The sequence below is a fragment of the Schistocerca gregaria genome, chromosome 4 (assembly GCF_023897955.1).
Source record: "Schistocerca gregaria isolate iqSchGreg1 chromosome 4, iqSchGreg1.2, whole genome shotgun sequence".
NCBI classification, from domain to species: domain Eukaryota; kingdom Metazoa; phylum Arthropoda; class Insecta; order Orthoptera; family Acrididae; genus Schistocerca; species Schistocerca gregaria.
The window spans coordinates 366,881,064-366,904,413 of record NC_064923.1 but is presented as its reverse complement, the minus strand read 5'-3'; positions in this window follow the sequence as shown (position 1 = coordinate 366,904,413).

Genomic DNA, 23,350 nt, shown 5'->3' with positions numbered 1-23,350 from the left:
TCCTAATCTGACGGGACCGATGACAAATGTGTGTTAATTCCTAAGGAACCAAACTGCTGAGGTCACCGGTCCCTAGACCTACACAAGGGCGCCACGAACACACGTGTACCCCGCACGGCGACCGATGACCTCGCTATTGGATCCCCTCCCCCCAAATAAACCAACCAAACTAGCTCCCATGGCAAAAAAGCATTAATGGCTTGCTCTTGCCACGTGTATTTGGAGATACTATCGAACCTAAAAAAATAATACTCTTAATAGCTATAATTATTAGTCTGCAAATGAAGCAAATACTGATGTAATGACGTTCAGCACACTGTCCTCAGCAACCAATAAAAATATCAGAACTGATACAACACCCTGTATACACATATAAACCAAAGTGACAACGCGATTCCTTGTTTACAAACAGCAGAAAATTATCATTAACAAAATTTGATCCTAAGGATTTTTCTTTTATAAAGTCGTCGTCGAAGAAAGACAATTTGGCAAAACACTGTACTCGTCTGCGTCTACGTCTACGTCTATATCTACGTTATTACTCTGCTACTCATATTAAAATGACCGGCAGAGGGTTCAATGAACCACCTTCAAACTGGCTCTCTACCGTTCCACTCTCGAACGGCGCTCGGGAAAAACGAACATTTACATTTTTCTGTGCGAGCCCTGAGTTCTCTTATTTTAATGTGGTGATCATTTCTCCCTATGTAGGTGTGTGCCAACAGAATGTTTTCACGTTTACAAGTATCTTTATTCAAAATTATGTGGGTATGCTGCCCAGTTAGAGCAGTGAGGACTGTTTTGATTTAGAGTTCAAAGACTTTAGAGTTCAAAGTGGGTCTAGGAAAATATTTTACTTCCTAATTGTAGACTGCATGATGTGGTATCTGGCTTCCTAATCGTTATAATGCATTTACAGTGGGAATTATTCAATACTAACACAGAAATGAGAGAGTAGTCGCTTTTATTACACCACTTTTAAGATGTATTTTGCCTTTAAACTTTCATTCTATTCTCTTCCGCGGACTACATTCCTCCATGATTCATGATACATTACTTTAATTTTTTTTAGTTATAGCCCTTCCCCGAGAAAAAAAAGTGCTTATTGAACAAAGCACGTATGTTAACATATCCATACTGATAAAGTTTTTAGTTTTATCTATCCTAAGACAGATATTTTCTTTGTAACTGGTTCTGAATATTTTTGACGTGTCTGACCAATAATTGTTATGTTTATCGTTAAAAAATTATAGTTGAAGATTGTGTACTACAGCATTATTGGGCAGACTAAAATTAGAAAATAAGTGAGAAGTTATAACTAGATCAGTAACTGAACTTTAAAATCGAGTATTCTAACGCAAAACTCTACTCGCTTGACTAACGGTAGCATTCTTACAAAATTTCAATTGAAGGTACTTGTTGTACATGTGAGTACAGTGTTCCTATTACCTTTGTTTGACGTCCAGTTTCTACGGAAAGTATGCACAAGCCGAAATTTTATTATAAACATTTTTGTACTGTTACTATTGAAAGAATCACTCTTTGGCACCTGAGTGTTGGAAATGAGGTTCACCCTACCCGTGCCCGTATGCATGGATTTTATGTAACCAAAAACGCCGTCAAATATCATGGACAAGATTTTCATATTCTCTCCTTCACTACACGCAAACTATTAGTCCTACAGAAGAAATCAACAGGACCTTTCTGTAGGAAATTTAGTGCAGTTAAATTTTGTACTGCGATTCGTTTTCACTTAGAGGCAATAGTTTTCGAATTATTCAAGAAAAACGTAAGAAGTAACCTTCAAAGCATTTTTCTTGAATAACGTGAAAAACGTGGCCTCCGGCGAAAGTGTGTCTCAGCACAAAATTTCACTACATTATCCTTCCAAATTGAAATTTTCACTCTGCAGCGGAGTGTGCGCTGGTATGAAACTTTCTGGCAGATTAAAACTGTGTACCGGACCGAGACTCGAACTCGGGAGCTTTGCCTTTCGCCGGCAAGTGCTCTATCATCTGAGCTACCCAAGCACGGCTCACAGCTCGTCCTCACAGCTTTAATTCCGCCACGCAGTTTTAATCTGCCTAGATTTTCCTCCCATTTTTTCTAATGGGCCAATAGTTTCCACTTAGCGAGCAAGAGTAAATGAAGATCTCAGACGTGATTTCTGAAGGCGCTGTAGGTTGCCTAAACCACATATATAGGGGTAGCTGAATCACCCTGTAATATAATTTGTAGCAACAAGTGGGAACAAATGTATGCAAACAAGCTTCGAGTAGAGATCGTGCTGAGGAAGTAATTGTCTGGGAACATATGTGCGGTAACGACATCCAATGACGCACCGAAGCGTAACATTACAGGGGTGAACGCCTGCCGTCAGCCAACCTCTTCGACAGCGAATGTGAATGATACGCTGACAGATCACAGGCGCAACTCCTCGCAACGGACCTGGCGCTCCTGAAGACGTTAGATGACGTCCATGTCGGTCTGAACAGCAGTATAAAGAACGATAAGCATAGTGACTGAACAGGCGTCAACGTCAGCACTCGCATTTGCTGCTGAAGGGCTCAACTAGCGACATTTGTCTTCCCCTGTAAAGTCGACGCTCTGTAGTGTCATGTGATGACGTTTCCGGACACGGGTCCAATGCCTCTGTAAGTTCTTGAAGACAACCTCTACTTCGTGAGACCCGAGTTTCTTCGAGTTTATACAGGGTTATTCTAAATGATGGAACCATTTTCAAAACTTCGTATTTATTCAAGTACAAATCCAAAATGAACTAACTTTATACCAATGAAAAGAGGAAGTTTCAAAGGTTTTTTTCATAATGTTTGATACTAATTCAATAAATTTAATATGTAATCATTTGTAATTAATTAATTTTTAATAATTGATTAATAATCAGAAGTGTGATAGACGCTATAAATGTTCAATGTGGCCACCGTTGGCTGACGGCAAACATCGACGCGTTAGCCAAACTCGTCCGACACACTCGAAAGCGTATATGCTGTTACTGAGTGCACGGCATATATATTAAATTAAAGCTAGACGACCAATGATCTCTTCAGTGCAGATGCTGCTAAGGCTACTCTGTCCGGATGGGGCAGTGGTCTGTTCTTCTGCATAGTAAGCAGGAGACCTGGGTTGGAATCCTGGACCGGCACGAACTTTCAACTTTTCCCATTGATTCAAATCAGCGCCCTCTCCCAGACAATGTCTGTAATTCCTTTGTGTCTTGATATTACTCTTGGGTGGACATGCCCCAGTCAACACACATGCCTCCCTCCTAGGTCTTCGGCAACCACAGGAGGTGGTTTAAAAACATCCTACTCGACAAAACTAACAAAATCAGCCACTGGCAAACTCTTGGAAATCGGTGCAAAATTTGAAATTGTCCGTAGCGCGGATAAAGATGTGTCATCAAAAGCTTTATCCGTGAGATTTATTACAGAACGTCGAGATATAATATTAGACTCTGAGCCCCGGAAAAGTTCAAACTTCGCTGAATTCGGGGCAGTTACAGAATGAAGTTCACAATCTGCGACCATTCCCAAGAAAAGGCCGAAGCAATCATTAAATGAAGCCGAAACAATTCCTGGGAAACAAAATCCAACTGTCGACAAGTGTAATGGATCCCTTCACGAACAAGAGCTAGGACAGCGCGTTGCTTGATGCGACTGGCGGCAGCAGAACTAATATGATGCTCTACTTTGGCTAACGTTGGAATAATATTTTCGTCACGACACCTCAGAAGAAACGGCAACGCATATTGCAGTCTTACTCTACTTCTACTAAGTTTATTCATCCTCCACAAGCAACGATACATTTCGTCCCTATAAACAACGTTAGACCTGAATTTCTCCTGGCGTATCAGTGTTCAAATAACTTACGATAATGAGACTGGTGGCGCAAAACAGCCTTGAAAATGGCAAGGTGTGCTCCTGTCGAAACATGGGCGGTTGTCGACGACGTCACCCGGCTGCGTTCCCGTAAGTTATTTCATCCTCCACTCATTCTCTAAGTTTGCCAGTATCGTTTCGTTAAAACATATACCGAAAACCGACAAGACTGAAAGTATACGATAACAGAAGCAAAAACGTTCTGATGACCTGACGGAAGACCTCTACGAAGTGTTACAGAAACCAGTAACTGTAGGAAAATATCGCTACAACAGTTTAATGCAGAAGTAGGACAAAAACTAAAGAAACAATTATTCAATGGGAAACTCTGGACATCAAATTAGAAATGACAGATATCACACTGAAAGTTGCGTGTTGGACTGGAATTTCACTTTTACCCGCAGCTTTGGGTTTCATCAAATCACAAAATACTCTTCACAGTATTTAGCAGAGAGATCGGTATAGATTAGTCTTACAAACTTTCTGGGTTAGCTCTTTGTGACGCTGCTGCAGCTTGTTTTCACCTTTAGAGATCCACTTGGTCTTCGGCCAGTCAGGAGCGTATGCGGACGACTAGGCCATGGGTCTTTCAGCATTTGAAATTCGCACTGCGTTACTTATGTTATTTTGCGGTCGTTGTTATGTGGAGGTTGTTTCTGTTGACTGATGTAGATATCTTGCAATCAATCTGCGTGCAGAACTTGTAATGAAATCTAACGTGATGTGATACTCAGGCGCGAAGCATTACAAAGATTCAGAGACTGCCCGTTTTTCATAAGCTGAAAGCTGATTACGGGATCGGGTCATATTTATCCAATCTAGTGCATTATCTTCTCAATGTTGCCATTCTCTCTTACACTTTGGATAATTTATTTCTTTGGAGAAGAATGTGTAAAGAGAACTTGTTATTTTTGGCTTCACAATAACTTCGATAGATATCACTTTTATAAAGAACTGCATTGTGGTTTATATTATTTTTCTAATCAAATTGAAGTCGATACAGAAAATAAATTCAGTTTTACTGCCACTTATTTCTGCTCTCCCAAGCTACTTATTACTTCTTGTATGTAAAATTACGTTCTCGCTTTGTGTGACGTCGTCTTTTTGTCACCCATTGCTGAGGTTTGACTCATTAACGATTAATCAGTATATTAGTAGCTAATTCAATCGTATATAGCTCTCCCTCTTCATTAGTAATAAATATCTCACTCTCTGCGTGAATAATTTCCAGGCACAGAAAGGTAGCTTTGGGTGTTTTTTCTGTGGAAGACTTTGAAGTATGTGTATTCATGTAATAATGACATATTTTGTGGAGCATATGGTAGTGATGCCTTCCACCTTGCTCGACAGTACATGTAAATTTTGTCTTTGAACTACGATACGTTCAGCTGCCTTAATGAGGTATTTAGTGACAGATCGTTTTCGAATCCAAGTTCGGTAATTACAATAAACCACCCCCTTAAACACTGTTTTCTACATAATTTTGATAGAATTTTACGGATAATTAAACAATGGAGAGCGGTTCTAGCCGCTTCAGTCAGGAACCGCGCGACTGCTACGGCCGCAGGTTCGAATCCTGCCTCGGGCATGGATGTGTGTGATGTCCTTAGGTTAGTTATGTTTAAGTAATTCTAAGTTCTGTGTGACTGATGACCTCAGAAGTTAACTCCCATAGTGCTCAGAGCCATTTGAACCATTTTAAACAATGGAAATTCCAGGTAGAAATATCAACGATCTAGGAAAAGATAGATTGCTACTTACCATAAGGATAACACGTTAAGTTGCAGACAGGCACAACATACACATAAGATTTCAGCCACGCCTCCATAGGAAAAAAAAGAGGTACACACCATTCATTCACAAACACACACACATACACACACACACACACACACACACACACACACACACACACACAAGACCGCCAACTCCGGCAGTTCGGGCGAGAGTTGGGATGGTAGCAGCAGTGCGCCAGGAATGGGAAAGGGGAAGGGGAATGGATAGCAGTGGGATAAGTAAGGAGCGCTGTATGGAGGAGTGTGCAGGGACTAGAATGCCAACAAATGAATGTAACTCCATCTTCTAGTGGAGTATGGGACTATGGCTGTTCAGTGTTCAATAAAAACAATACCAATCGCCGTTCTATAGGATTAGATGGGCAGATGCATTGGCAGAGGTTGGCAAACAAAGAATGTAGTAGGTGGCAATGGGAAGGACATGATGGGACAGAGGTTTTGGAAACTGTCGGGTGAATGGGTGTGGGGACAATAAGTTACCGTAGGTTGAGACCGAAATAATTATGGGAGTGGAGATTGTGTCATAGATAACCTCCATATACACAGTTCAGGAAAGCTAGTGCTGGAGGGGAGGATCCAGATGGCTTGGGTAATGAAGCAGCGATTGGAATCAAAGATGTTATGTTCAGCTGCATGCTGTGCCACTGGATGTCTACTTTGCTCTTGGCCACAGTTTGGTGGTGGCCGTTCATCCTAGTGGAAAGCTGTACAATGATTGCAGTACAGCTGGTAAATGACATAGCTGCTTTCACAGTTGGCTGGCACCTGAAGGGGCAGCATAAACCGTGGGAAGACTGGAAAAGAAAGTGAAGGGTGGGTGAATTGGGCAGATCTTGACCTTGGTTTCCCATAGGGATATCATTCTTGTGGGGCTGGGATTGGGCGGTGACATGGACTAGACATTGTGGAGGTTGGCTGGGCGGCAGTACTACACTTTAAGAGGAGTGGGAAGGATCTCGGGATGATGTCCATCATTTCAGAGCATGATGATAGGTAATCATTGACCTGGTGAAGGGTGTTCATTTGTCCAGTCCAGGTTGGGACTGGATTATGAAGGGAGCACTCCTTTGTGGTTGGCTCTTTGGGGGTGGTGGGAGGATTGTGAGAGTGAAAGGAACTGGCACAGGTGATCTGTTTACAAACTAGATCTGTGGTATAGTGCCTATGTATGCAGGCCTTGGTGAGACCTTCAGCATACTGGGCAGGGACTTCTTGTTACTGCAGATATGCCGTCCATAGGCAGCCAGGCTGTATGGCAGCGACTTTTGGTGTGAAAGGGACGACAACTGTCAAAATACAGGTACTGTTGGTGGTTGATGGAAGAGAAGGGGGAGGTCTACGTCTAACAAGGTGGCATATTGGTTTGGGGAAGACCAGGGGAAGCGGATGGGAGAGAAACTGCTAAGATTGTGAAGAAATGAGGGTAGGGTGTCTTGGCTCTTAGTCCAGGTTATGAAGACATCATCAAAGAACCCGAACCTGGCTAGGGGTTTGGCGTTTTGGGAGGCTAGGAAGATATCCTCTTGTTTGTAGTTAACAAATTCTTCCACAATTAAACGAAACAAAAGTGGACTTGACAAGTATTGTATTGAATAAAATGGAATTGACTACTATACTTGCTGAAAAAGTAGCAACTATGAATACAATAATTTAAGAAAGGCACTGATGATGTCGCTCATAAACCACTTACGATTTCAAGTGACCGCAAACCGGGAAGCTGTAAAATAAAATATATGTTAAGCTACAAAGAGAGAGATTCATTAAATGTTGTTGTTGTTGTTGTTGTCTTCAGTCCTGAGACTGGTTTGATGCAGCTCTCCATGCTACTCTATCCTGTGCAAGCCTCTTCATCTCCCAGTACCCACTGCAGCCTACATCCTTCTGAATCTGCGTAGTGTAGTCATCTCTTGGTCTCCCTCTACGATTTTTACCCTCCACGCTGCCCTCCAATACTAAATTGGTGATCCCTTGATGCCTCAGAACATGTCCTACCAACCGATCCCTTCTTCTGGTCAAGTTGTGCCACAAACATCTCTTCTCCCCAATCGTATTCAATACTTCCTCATTAGTTATGTGATCTACCCATCTAATCTTCAGCATTCTTCTGTAACACCACATTTCGAAAGCTTCTATTCTCTTATTGTCCAAACTACTTATCGTCCATGTTTCACTTCCACACATGGATACACTCCATACAAATTCTTTCAGAAATGTCTTCCTGACACTTAAATCTATACTCGATGTTAACAAATTTCTCTTCTTCAGAAACGCTTTCCTTGCCATTGCCAGTCTACATTTTATATCCTCTCTACTTCGACCATCATCAGTTATTTTGCTACCCAAATAGCAATACTCCTTTACTACTTTAAGTGACTCATTTCATAATCTAATACCCTCATCATCACCCGACTTAATTCGACTACATTCCATTATCCTCGTTTTGCTTTTGTTGATGTTCATCTTATATCCTCCTTTCAAGACACTATACATTCCATTCAACTGCTCTTCCGAGTCCTTTGCTGTCTCGGACAGAATTACAATGTCATCGGCGAACCTCAAAGTTTTTATTTTTCTCCATGGACTTTAATACCTACTCAGAACTTTTCTTTTGTTTCCTTCACTGCTTGCTCAATATACAGATTGAATAACATCGGGGAGAGGCTACAACCCTGTATCACTCCCTTCACAACCACTGCTTCCCTTTCATGTCCCTCAACTCTTATAACTGCCATCTGGTTTCTGTACAAATTGTAAGTAGCCTTTCGCTCCCTGTATTTTACCCCTGCCACCTTCAGAATTTGAAAGAGAGTATTCCAGTCAACATTGTCAAAAGCTTTCTCTAAGTCTACAAATGCTAGAAACGTAGGTTTGCCCTTCCTTAATCTAGCTTCTAAGATAAGTCGTAGGGTCAGTATTGCCTCACGTGTTCCAACATTTCTACGGAATCCAAACTGATCTTCCCCGAGGTCGGCTTCTACTAGTTTTTCCATCCGTCTGTAAAGAATTCGCGTTAGTATTTTGCAGCTGTGACTTATTAAACTGATAGTTCGGTAATTTTCACATCTGTCAACACCTGCTTTCTTTGGGATTCGAATTATTATATTCTTCTTGAAGTCTGAGGGTATTTCACCTGTCTCATACATCTTGCTCACCAGATGGTAGAGTTTTGTCAGGACTGGCTCTCCCAAGGCCGTCAGTAGTTCCAATGGAATGTTGTCTACTCCGCGGGTCTTGTTTCGACTCATGTCTTTCAGTGCTTTGTCAAACTCTTCACGCAGTGTAGTATCTCCCATTTCATCTTCATCTACATCCTCTTCCATTTCCATAATATTGTCCTCAAGTACATCGCCCTGGTATAGACCCTCTATATACTCCTTCCACCTTTCTGCTTTCCCTTCTTTGCTTAGAACTGGGTTTCCATCTGAGCTCTTGATGTTCATACAAGTGGTTCTCTTATCTCCAAAGGTCTCTTTAATTTTCCTGCAGGCAGTATCTATCTTACCCCTAGTGAGATAAGCTTCTACATCCTTACATTTGTCCTCTAGCCATCCCTGCTTAGCCATTTTGCACTTCCTGTCGATCTCATTTTTGAGACGTCTGTATTCCTTTTTGCCTGCTTCATTTACTGCATTTTTATATTTTCTCCTTTCATCAATTAAATTCAATATTTCTTCTGTTACCCAAGGATTTCTACTAGCCCTCGTCTTTTTACCTACTTGATCCTCTGCTGCCTTCACTACTTCATCCCTCAAAGCTACCCATTCTTCTTCTACAGTATTTCTTTCCTCCATTCCTGTCAATTGCTCCCTTATGCTCTCCCTGAAACTCTGTACAACCTCTGGTTCTTTCAGTTTATCCAGGTCCCCTCTCCTTAAATTTCCACCTTTTTGCCGTTTCTTCAGTTTTAATCTACAGGTCATAACCAATAGGTTGTGGTCAGAGTCCACATCTGCCCCTGGAAATGTCTTACAATTTAAAACCTGGTTCCTAAATCTCTGTCTTACCATTATATAATCTATCTGAAACCTGTCAGTATCTCCAGGCTTCTTCCATGTATACAGCCTTCTTTTATGATTCTTGAGCCAAGTGTTACCTATGATTAAGTTGTGCTCTGTGCAAAATTCTACCAGGCGGCTTCCTCTTTCATTTCTTTGCCCCAGTCCATATTCACCTATTATGTTTCCTTCTGTCCCTTTTCCTACTACCGAATTCCAGTCACCCATTACTATTAAATTTTCGTCACCCTTCACTATCTGAATAATTTCTTTTATTTGATCATACATTTCATCAATTTCTTCGTCATCTGCAGAGCTAGTTGGCATATAAACTTGTACTACTGTAGTAGGTGTGGTCTTCGTATCTATCTTGGCCACAATAATGCGTTCACTATGCTGTTTGTAGTAGCTTACCCGCATTCCTATTTTCCTATTCATTATTAAACCTACTCCTGCATTACCCCTATTTGATTTTGTGTTTATAACCCTGTAGTCACCTGACCAGAAGTCTTGTTCCTCCTGCCACCGAACTTCACTAATTCCCACTATATCTAACTTTAACCTATCCATTTCCCTTTTTAAATTTTCTAACCTACCTGCCCGATTAAGGGATCTGACATACCACGCTCCGATCCGTAGAATGCCAGTTTTCTTTCTCCTGATAACGACATCCTCTTGAGTAGTCCCCGTCCGGAGATCCGAATGGGGGACTATTTTACCTCGTGAATATTTTACCCAAGAGGACGCCATCATCATTTAATCATAGAGTAAAGCTGCATGCCCTCGGGAAAAATTACGGCCGTAGTTTCCCTTGCTTTCAGCCGTTCGCAGTACCAGCACAGCAAAGCCGTTTTGTTACAAGGCCAGATCAGTCAATCATCTAGACTGTTGCCCCTGCAACTACTGAAAATGCTGCTGCCCCTCTTCAGGAACCACACGTTTGTCTGGCCTCTCAACAGATACCCCTCCGTTGTGGTTGAACCTACGGTACGGCTATCTGTATCGCTGAGGCACCCAAGCCTCCCCACCAACGGCAAGGACCGTGGTTCATGGGGGGAAGATTCATTAGATATAAAGACTAAAATGTTGCTTATGAGAAATTATTTAATAGAGAAGGGTGCGCCAGATTAAATTAAGCAACAAGCTCATCATCTTAAAAAAAAGAAGGTTATGCATCAACAAAAAGGGTAAAGGAATTTCTACACGAAATACGAAGAGAATAAAAGAAAAGGAATCTCACGTGCAATGAGGCAGCAGAAAAAGAAAATGTAAGGGTTTCAACAACATGATAAAAGAAATATGATAGAATATGCTGAATTAATCAACACTGTTTCAAAATTTCTTCAAGTGAATGTGAAGAGCTATAATGCAAATGTGAAAAGGGAGAAAAGACAATAATAATTTAAATGACGCAAAACAGAATCTTATCTATGGCATCAGCACTTTCACCCGCGCTTGTTGCAAATTGGCATAAGCAACACACTATAGACAGAAAAAGATGGAGACTTTTAGGAGCTGTTTAAACGTTCATATGGTTAAAGATAATGGCAGATGCTTCTTATGATGATTTTACAATAGAAATGATAGCAAAGCAATATAAAAGTAACTTATAAAACTATTTTCATATTTTTTTGTGGAGAGACTGGAACAATGCTGTATGCCCACACATAAGAAAGCGTAGCGTTATCAGCCTTCGTTCTGTGGTGTTGAAACATTTCATTGACTTGTCTCCCTCCCGTCTTCGGCCGGAATTCTGCCCACACACTGCTAGCTGTGTGTCGCATACAAGATAAATTATGTGACTTACCGCACCACTAAAAACCAAGGAAATTTCAATGGCCGGACCCAATTCTCATACTGCTACACTTACTATACAACGTCAATACGCGTCTCTAGCCATGCTCTGACCTGAGAAACATGGTTAAAAATGTAACTGTTCCAAAAATCAGTGGTAAATTCACTGAAGCAAGCTGCATTGAGAAAGATTCCGTGATTCTACCAAGGGAAACAATACAATGCCTCCACGACTTTATTTGCAACTTTTGCACACATTTCCACAAAGACAAAACAGGTTAACAGTTTATGTACTTCAGGCTTAGAAGGAAACAAAAGCAGTCTTCTTAGCTCTAGGAGTTCCTCAAGACCATTTCTTCTGTCAACACCTCCTGCTCGCTAATGGAGAACTCTTCTTACCAAGTAAAGTAACATCTAAAAATATCATGGAAGCTAACCAATACGCCTACTTTGACTCTTACACACACTACTGATATGTCAGTAGAAATAGCAGTAACGCGGATCAGGTTGCTCGCTCAGTGACTTTGTAAGTGGACCAGTCACTGTACGTGTTCTCAGAAATACATGCACCAGAGAAATATCAACTCTTCTATACCTGCCCAAATCGACTGTTGTAATTGTGAAGTGGAAACGCGAAGGAACAAACACAGTTGACCGAGACCAGGCAGACCACGTGTACTGACGGACAGGGACCGTCGAGCAAATCTAACTCAGTGGAAGGAATCATTCATCAGTTCGAAAGTGCTACCAACAGTACAACAGCAGAGCGGCCCCTCATAAACCACTCATTTCTGTAGTCAGTTCTAGGTTACGCTTGAGATGGTGTAAACAGCGACGTGACTGGAGAGTAGATAACTGGAACGAGTGATATGCTGTGATGAATCACGTAATTCCCTGTGGATTTCCGAGGGAACGATTTGGGTTTGGCAGATGGTGGGAGACCGTTAACCGCCATCACGTGTTGTGCCAACAAGGAAGCTGGCGATGGTGTTACGGTATGGTTTTTAGGCTGACATTCATCAATATTCAGACACCTCATTGCAAGTATTCCCTACGTTCAAGCCGTCATAAAGGCGAAGACTGGACACGGCCCATATTATTGTCCAATAACTTTTAATCAGATAATGTACATGCACTGAGTCACAGCATCTACTTGTAAGAATCCGAAAAAGTATGGAACCAATGCTTCCGTACTGAAAAAATAACTTTATCGCAGACCAACTTCAAACAACATAAACCAGTAACACTATTGGAACGTTACCTCCACCCAAAAGAGCCAGCGGCTATTCTCCTTCATCCTGGATAACTTCCTGCCGACTCCCAGACTCCGAGAGCTCCATGTAACTCTCGGAACATTCAGGCCCTTCAGCTACTCACTCTCAGGAGCATACCTTCTGCCGCTATTAGGATTTCTCTCTGGAAAGTGACTCTTCCTATAAGGACTTATTGCAAGCTTATTTTCAAATTTAGAAGTTGCAGGCAAAAAAAAAAAAGAAACCTGCTGTCATGGGACGTCACTTCCCCCGAGGCCAGCCTAAGTAGACTCTCATCACGACGTATTTTGGGCATATCTGGGATAAATCAACACAAAATCAACAAACAGGTACAGAAGTGGAGATGAAAGTTTTGTGTTGAATTTCAAATATTGAAAACTGTCTTTTATTGGTCTTGCTGTACAGAAAGATCTTCCTACCTTTCTTTGTATATCTGTTTACAGACGTATTCAGTGACGCTGTTATGACCTTATGGTCGTTGATTTCATGTTCTACAGTAACTGAGTCGGAAGGTTCGTGACTACTTGTTACCAGCACATCTAAGATGTTGTTTTCATGAGACGGTCCTCTGGTTAACTGCTGACAGTAATTTTCGGAAAAAGCACGTAGAAGAATTTCATTGGATTCGCTAACGCTACTACTCGCCCTCACCACTTCAGTCTCCCAGTCTATAGCAGGTAAGTTGAAATCTCCACCTGAACCTCTTAGGTTGGTGCACAACGTCGTAGCGTTTGTGTTTTGTTTGTTGGTGTGGGTTTATTTATGAATCGTTATTTTTTTGTAGTATTTCAGTTTCCATATTGTCATTTGGAGATAGTGAGTGGTGCTTTGGACGCTAGGAAATGGAATGCCAGGTGGACAAATCGGAAGATTTTCGACATGTTCTTCTGTTTGAGTTGAATAGAGGGATGACAGCAGCAGAGTCAACCAGAAACATTTTCGCCGTGTGTGAAGATAATGCACCTGGACAGAGCACAGTTAGAAAATAGTTTTCTTGTTTTAAGGAGGATCGTTTTGGCACTAGTGACTCCCTACGTAGTGTATATCATTTAAATGCATTTATCTGCAATGATCCACATCAGCATGTTCGAGAACTGGCAAATGACATGAACTGTGAGCATTCCATCATCGTGCGGCACTTGCAGTCGGTGGGGGAGTTTCAAACATCAAATGTATGGGTAACGCGTGCTGTAAACCAAAATAACAAAGTGCATATCTACTTGCTCGTCATTAATTGTTTCGGCAACATCGACCGTTTCTATCCTGTATCGTTACTGATGACAAATAGTGTCTTTATGATAAGGAAAACAATGGAATGTTTGAGCCCAAAACAAAGAAGCAACTGTCCATAGAAAGGTCTGCATCCACAAAAGATAATGCTATGCATATGGTTGAACAGTGACGATGTGGTGTATTACGATGAGTGTCACATATGCATTCAACCAGACAATCGTGTTTGGAGGCCACCCGCTCAGGTTGAACACCGTAGACACACTGTCAAGCAACTGCAGCAAGATGGAGGTTCCCTGCTGTTTTGAGGTGGCATTATATGGGGCCGACGTACGCCGCTGGTGGTCATGGAAGGCGCCGTAACGGTTCTACGATACGTGAATGCCATCCTCCGAATGATAGTGCAACCATATCGGCAGCATATTGGCGAGGCATTCGTTTTCATGGACGACAGTTCGTGCCCCCATCGTGCACATCTTGCGAATGACTTCCTTCAGAATAACGACATCGCTCGGCTGGAGTGGTCAGCATTTTCTCCAGACATGATCTCTACCGATCTTGCCTGGGATAGACTGTAAAGAGCTGTTTACGGACAGTGCCTTGATGAACTTGTGGATAGAATACCACGACGAATACAGGCATGCATCAATGGAAGAGGACGTGCTACTGGGTAATAGAGGTACCGGTGTGTACAGGCATCTGGACCACCACCTCTGAAAGTCTCGCTGTTTGGTGGTAAAACATGCAATGTGAGGTTTTCATGAGCAATAAAAAGGACAAAAATGGTGTTTATGTTGATCTCTATTCGAATTTTCTGTACAGGTTCCGAAACTCTCGGAACCGAGGTGATAGAAAACTTTGTTTGATATGTGTAATATGACTAGGAATTTATGCGGAATAATGTCCAAGTTTCCACTCAGATGTTCAGGTCACAGGTGCTAAAGAACAACAGGGAGAATATGAAAAGTCGTTGCTCTTGGGAAAACGAATCTTTTATCAAGCTATGAACTGCGCAATAGATGTCATGTTACCACTACCATTGGATTAGCTCCTTCGTTTGTTGTCGATAATGCCTGTAGAGCTACCTTGAGGTGGTTGATGGAAAGGAATGCAATGCATCTACTGCCTGCAGCACATCTCTTTATGTGCGTTTCTTTTCAGTTGCACTGTGGTATGTAAATCTGGCAGCACTCCTATAAACGTTTCCTACATAATCCTCAGAACGAAACGTCCCGTAATTTGCTCCTGCCCCAAGAGCGTGAAGATTACTGCCGCAGGCGCCACGGAAACTCCAAGTACGATACGTTTCACAACGCCCGTGCTTATGGACAGTAAATTTAATAAAAAAGTTGTTTTCTGTTCGCGAAATATTAAAAAATAATGTAGTCGAGAACCTAACGTAGAGTACGGGGGTAACATCACAAAAACATGATGTAACAACGCGGATCTTCATCGCTGAGAACGTAATGCAGTTATAGTATTAACAATAATACATGTATCCTGCTGTGGACGTAGATGATTGATGATAATGGGCTTCTGACGTAGGTGATCGCGTTAATACGTTGTTTACAGTGGCGTGCCGTGTGCACATTAACTGGCTTGTCCTGTTATCTGTTAGGTAGCGTGCGATAGTACGATTGCAGAAACGAATGTCAATACCTTTAACTTTGAGCTTTTATGAGTTATTTTCGTAATTACGAAATAACGAAAATTTTCGATGTTTTTGAATGTTTTCAGGTGGTATTCCCCGCCCTCGATTATCATGTAGCACGGCTGTTGATTATAACGCTCTGGGGACTGATAATTGGCTCGCCTATTGCTAGGTTGTAATTTTGGCGTCAGGCTTCTTCATTGGCAGAGTTTCAATTAGTTACTAATGGTGCTTACTAATGTAAAAACTGTACCTGTTAGTGTTGCAACAATATTGGAATCGTTCTCCATATGCTCGGTGCATAGTCGTAAGTTCCACGGCTGAATAGTTACCAAACCAAATAGCTTTTCAAGGACTTTAGTTTGAATCATTCAATATCGTCTCAGTAATTAACACTTGCAGATCCCATTATATCTGTCACTAGTACCTCATACACGTATTTAATACACATATCAAAAAAGTTTTGCATCGTCCCAGTTCCCAGAACTCCTGAAGACAGACGTTGACTGTGGACAGTGTATCACAGACACAGCTCCTTTAACTGTTCAGAGACGTCACTAAACCCGCCCAAAGATGTAAACAACCATGCACGAGCGGCGCCTATTAGACGGAGCAGATTCGACAGCCTGCAGTCATTCCACCAGGAAGGAGGTACACGGCTCGTGCTGTCTGTGGTTCAACCATGCCTAGACGGTCAATACCGCAGTTCGATAGCGTCCGCGTTGTTACTCTGCGACAGGAAGGACTCTCAACAAGGAAAGTGTCCAGGCGTCTTTGAGTGAACCAAACCGATGTTGTTCGGACATGGAGGAGATACAGAGAGACAGGAACAGTAGATGACATGCCTCGCTCAGGCCGCCTAAGGGCTACTACTGCAGTTGGATGACGCTACCTACGGATTATGCCTCGGAGGAACCCCGACAACAAGGCCAACATGTTGAATAACATGCTTTTTGTGCAGTCACAGGATGTCGTATTACGACTTAAACTGTGCGTAATAGGCTGAATGATGCGCAAATTCCACGTCCATGGCGAGGTCCCTCTTTAAAACCACGGCACCATGCAGAGCGGTAGTAACAGGCCCAAAAACATGCCGAATGAACCGCTCAGATTTGGCGTCAAGCTGTCTTCAGCGATGAATGTCGCATATGCCTTCAACCAGACAATCGTCGGAGACGTGTTTGGAGGCAATACGGTCAGGCTAAGCGCCTTAGAGACACTGTCCAGCGAGTGCAGCAAGATGGCGGTTCCCTGCTGTAGGGCCGACGTACGCCGCTGGTGGTCATGGAAGGCGCCGTAACGGCTCTACGATACGTGAATGCCGTCCTCCGACCGACAGTGGAACAATATCGGCAGCACATCGGCGAGGCATTCGTATTCATGGACGACAATTCGCGCTCCCATCGTACACATCTTGTGAATGACTTCCTTCAGAATAACGACATCGCTCGGGTAGAGTGGCCAGCTTGTTCTCCAGACATGAACCCTGTCGAACATGCCTGGGATAGATTTACACTACTGGCCATTAAAATTGCTACGCAACGAAGATGACGTGCTACAGACGCGAAATTTAACCGACAGGAAGAAGATGCTGTGATATGCAAATGATTAGATTTTCAGAGCATTCACACAAGGTTGGCGCCGGTGGCGACACCTACAACGTGCTGACATGAGGAAAGTTTCCAACCGATTTCTCGTACACAAACAGCAGTTGACCGGCGTTGCCTGGTGAAACGTGGTTGTGATGCCTGTGTAAGGAAGAGAAATGCGTACCATCACATTTCAGACATTGATGAAGGTCTGATTGTAGTGTATCGCGATTGCGGTTTATTGTATCGCGACCTTGCTGCTCGCGTTGGTCGAGTTACAATGACTGTTGGCAGAATATGGAATCGATGGGTTCAGGAAGGTGATGCGGAACGCCGTGCTGGATCCCAACGGCCTCGTATCAGTAGCAGTCGAGATGACAGGCATCTTATCTGCATGGCTGTAACTGATCGTGCGGCCACGTCTCGATCCCTGAGTCAACATATGGGGACGTTTGAAAGGCAATAACCATCTGCACGAACAGTTAGACGACGTTTGCAGCAGCATGGGCTATCAGGTAGGAGACCATGGCTGAGGTTACCCTCGACGCTGCATCACAGACAGGAGCGCTTGCGATGGTGTACTCAACGACGAACCTGGGTGCATGAATGGCAAAACGTCATTTTTTCGGATGACTCCAGGTTCTGTTTACAACATCATGATGGTCGCATCCGTGTTTGGCGACATCGCGGTGAACGCACATTGGAAATGTGTATTCGCATCGCCATACTGGTGTATCACCCGGCGTGATGGTATTGGTTACACGTCTCGGTCATCTCTTGTTCGCGTTGACGGCACTTTGAACAGTGGACGTTACACATCAGATGTGTTACGACCCGTGGTTCTACCCTTCATTCGATCCCTGCGAAACCCTACATTTCAACAGGATAATGCACGACCGCATGTTGCAGGTCCTGTACGGGCCTTTCTGTATAGAGAAAATGTTAGACTGCTGCCCTGGCCAGCACATTCTCCAGATTTCTCACCTTCTGAAAAGTCTGGTCAATGGTGGCCGAGCAACTGGCTCGTCACATTACGCCATTCGCTACTCTTGATGAAGTGTGGTATCGTGTTGAAGCTCCATGGGCAGCTGTACCTGTACACGCCATACAAGCTCTGTGTGACTCAATTCCCAGGGGTATCAAGGCCGTTATTACGGCCAGAGGTGGTTGTTCCGGGTACTGATATCTCAGGATCTATGTACCGAAACTGGGTGAAAATGTAATCACATGTCAGTTCTAGTATAATATATTTGTCAAATGAATACACGTTTATCATCTGCATTACTTCTTGGTGTAGCAATTTTAATGGCCAGTAGTGTAAAAGTGCTGTTTATGGAGGACGTGACCCACCAACCACTCTGAGGATCTACGCTGAATCGCCGTTGAGGTGTGGGACAATCTGGCCCTGATGAACTTGTGGCTAGTATGTCACGGCGAATAAAGGCATGTATCAATGCAAGAAGACTAGTTGCTGGGTATTAGAGGTACCGCTGTGTACAGCAATCTGGACCACCACCTCTGAAGGTCTCGCTGTTTGGTGGTAAAACATGCAATGTGTTGCTTTCATGATCAATAGAAAGGGCGGAAATGATGTTTATGTTGATCTCTAATTGAATTTTCTGTACAGCTTCCGGAACTCTCGGAATCGATATGATGCAAAATTATTTTGAATCGGTGTATAATAAACGCTAATGAATGTACAACACATTCGGTAATGAATTTTAAATTTTCCGTTGTTAATTTCATGTAGAATCACAACACAAATCGGTAGACAGTTGTCTGGTGTCAACAGATGTCATACGTATCTGGCAGGCATCCTGAACTGATTACAAAGAAAGGGGCTGTCAAGTAAAGATATAGCTGTTACGGAGAGTACTAATATATTGATTTCTGTTGTACTCCACTATTTCATAACTAGCGAACACTTATTGTCACTCGATGTATTTCACTCTGCTCGGTGCGCAGTGGTTTCTACGTTATGAAGTTATGCTGTGGACCTTTTGGGGCGAGAAACGTAAAATAAACGTTCGTTACGGTTTTAGCGTAGACTTGCACGATAATTCTTAAAAAACTTTAAGCGTGTCGTAACTTGAAACAACGTTTTAGTCGCAACAGTAAGTGATCTTCATCAAGGTATATGTGTTTAACAACACTGTGATGAAATTCACTTACAGCAGAGAGCGAAATGTGGAACTGTCATTACACCATTTCGCCACGCTCACACAACGATATTAGTTCTGGTGGACTTTTTGTAAAATCATCAAATTCTGCTGGTGTTTGCTCTATTACCAATGGTTTCCGCGAAACATCTGTGCAAATTGTCAGGGACGTGTATGGCGTAAATTAGCCGGTCGTTTGTTTTTTGTTCTATTGATAATTTTTACTAAAGCTTAGAAAGAAACTAAGACTTTAAAAAAATGTCACTGTCAGCATCACATCATATGTCAGCGCGTAGAAGCAGATATTTCATCGCTATCACGTACATTTTAATTGCAGATTACCACCCGGCTGCTCTAACGCCGTCCGCCTGCTTAGTGAGTGGTACCTACCACGCAGCGGACTCGGGTTCGATTCTCAGCTGGGTTGGAGGTTTTCTCCGCTCGTGGACTGGTGTTGTGCTATCCTCGTCATCATTTCATCACCACATACTCGCATGTCGCCCGATGTGGCGTCACCTGAAATAAAAGTTGCAGCGCGGTGACCGAAGTTCCCCTCATAGGGCCTCCCGGCTAACAATGCCATACGATCATTACATTTCATTTTATTGCACTAATGCCAGAAGTCACATTCCACTGGTCGTGAGAAGCGGTTCATGTGATGAATTCAAAAGTTTGCTAAAGGTGCTGTAGATACAGACTGACATGTGTTTTGACTGGATACAAAGTTAAGAATCAAAGCCGAATTGTAAAGGAATTTCTTCATGTAATATCCTTTCTAAGTATACAAGCCAATACATATGTCTTATGATCCCGTGAATTTCTCACAAATTTGTCGCTTTTACTGGCTTTGTATTAAATATTGTCCTTAATGACAGAAAGTCTGTTACAGAGGTGGTAACAGTTTAATCCGTCTTCCTTATCCAGAGCATCAAACAGGAAAATGCTGACGCTTCTTTGAAGAAAATGCCCAACAATCACAAAAAGTGATTTCGTTAAGCCAAAGCAAATTATACGGGGTAAACATTCATAAAACCAACGAACTGCAGTTACGGATTCCTGACTGGAAACGGAGGAAAAATAGTCCTATGAACATGTTTCTGGAAATAGACGGTGTGGTTGCAACGACAGAAGTCGTCTCGGAACACATTACAGCGCTCCATCGTATCCACGTTACAACAGGTATTCGGAGTGGCCTCCATGAGATTGTAGGTGACAGAGGTAGTAGAGGTTGTCGTTCAGGATACATATAATCGTACTTTGGCTTAAACAATGTTGCCGGTCAAATGCATGGAGCTTGTACTAGGGTTCGTCTCAATATCCTGTAGAAACCTGTCCTCCAAGTCTGGTGCACACACAGTCCGCTGCCTCCCTGCACTTTCGTCTCTCTGAAAGGATCAGTGATCACACAAACGCTCAAAAAGGGCTGGAAATGTTGAGTGATGTGGTTGGTGTCTGTGAGGGAACTTATTTTGCTATATCCGTGCTGCCTCTTGACCGTATCCATAAGTTTGGCCACACACAGACCACCTCGACTTGTTCCTGTCATGAATAACGGACCATTCTGCTGCTTACACTACTCTGTGTCAATCACATAGCCTGCAACACACGAGGAACATTAGACACGTGGCCAGGAAGGCTTTCATTCCTCAGTGCAATCTACCGTGGCAATGATGTTTTTCCGGATACGTGCTCATAGGATCTTTTTTCCTCCATTTCCTATGAGGAATCAGTCACTGCACCCCTGAATATGTGTGACCTGACGAAGGCTTGAATTCTGCACCTTCAACACTCCTTCTCTCGGTATGCTTCCTCTAAATACAGTAAGTATAGTAATTACGATGCTTTCAAAGTGACATCCTACAAAGAACTGTTGGTTGATGCGCCTAGTACGTTAAGAGGAAGTTGAGTCATAATTCAGTCAGTGTTATAAGTAGCGCAGCGGATACCGGAAACATCGCAACGGGTGCCTCTCGTTGCCAAAGTCGGCCACTCACCGATCACAGCGTGCAGGGCAGGATGGTCTTTTTCAGTTTTCCATTCATATGTAAACAGCATCGCACTGTCATTTCCTGGGGCGTTTATTTAGGTCTGAATGTGACTTTGTTTGATGTCCACATTTAAAACACGAAAATTAATTTAATAAATCTGAACTGCGCAATATGTGTGTATAAGTTCGGCGCGATGTTGACAGTCCAACGGTGGTGGAAGCAGGCAGAAATATGAGGGGACTGGAATTTGTAATAAATGTTTAGGAATCGTGGGTGGTGTCATTTCAGGGGCGAAAGGCGGGGAAACAGACGGACAGAATGAGCGAGTGACATTCTGAAGTGAAGATCTTTGGAAGTGTTCAGGGTACTCCACAACTAATTGCTCCGTTTCTTTTGCAATAACTACGTTTTATATTGCCCATGCAAACTCTGCCGATAGCAAAATGTTTTCCTTGCTGACGAAACTTTTATATTGTTCACAATTTCTGGAAGCGTGGACGAAACTCATTTAAAACTTTGTATCTTTTCATATTGGCATGGAAGAAAATAATTTTTCCTCTCTGTTCCATTCTAGCTTCCGCAGATTGCAGTTAATTTTACCTAAATAATCTTAAATGTCTTTAGTTACTATCAGATGTAGTGTAAGGCAAAACAAAAAAAACACGCTCCATAAAGGAATTATTCGAATGGGACGGAAATCGGTAGATGTGGTGTAGAAAGAGCTTCACGAACTGAGGAAGTGAATAATGCGTTGGTCCACGTCATTCCCTTATGGAAGCTGTTATTTGGCTTGATTGATGCGATTGTTGCAATCCTCCTGAGAAACGCCGGGTTCTGTTCTCTCCAATTGGCGCGTTAGATACTATAAAACCAGACTGTTGGAGGGTCCTGCCCATAATGCAAGCAGGTTGGGATTCCACCGCTATTCACGGCGTCTCCAGACACGTCTTCGCTGGGCATCTGTCTTCATTACGAAGTGGGACTTATCACTTAAGACAGTTTGAAACGTCCTCGTTGAAAAATTAAGCATGACCTGGAAAACTTCTACGTTATTTGATTTTCAAACAGGTGAGCAAACTCAACGTACTCAAACAGTTGTCTCTTTACTTATACTGATCATCAGTAAACGGATGCACAATATTTTTAGCGCAACGCAAACTGACTTTCCATAATCCCTACAAAAGAAAGGCCCTGACTAACAATAACCTATACCTTTCATGAATCACTTACTCAAAACATCTTTGTTACTCGAACTACTGCAATACAGCGAGCGCCAATACTGCCAGCGAAATAAAAGATTGTAACTACTGAAGGTATAATCAGCAAATGAAAGATTTTGATAGTGGACAAACAATGTATTTACGCTAATAGCGTTCATACGCACGCATATATATATATATATATATATATATATATATATATATATATATATATATATATATATATATATATAATCCTCCCCCCATGAACCATGGACCTTGCCGTTGGTGGGGAGGCTTGCGTGCCTCAGCGATACAGATGGCCGTACCGTAGGTGCAACCACAACGGAGGGGTATCTGTTGAGAGGCCAGACAAACGTGTGGTTCCTGAAGAGGGGCAGCAGCCTTTTCAGTAGTTGCAGGGGCAACAGTCTGGATGATTGACTGATCTGGCCTAGGAACATTAACCAAAACGGCCTTGCTGTGCTGGTACTGCGAACGGCTGAAAGCAAGGGGAAACTACAGCCGTAATTTTTCCCGAGGACATGCAGCTTTACTGTATGATTAAATGATGATGGCATCCTCTTGGGTAAAATATTCCGGAGGTAAAATAGTCCCCCATTCGGATCTCCGGGCGGGGACTACTCAGGAGGATGTCGTTATCAGGAGAAAGAAAACTGGCGTTCTACGGATCGGAGCGTGGAATGTCAGATCCCTTAATCGGGCAGGTAGGTTAGAAAATTTAAAAAGAGAAATGGATAGGTTAAAGTTAGATA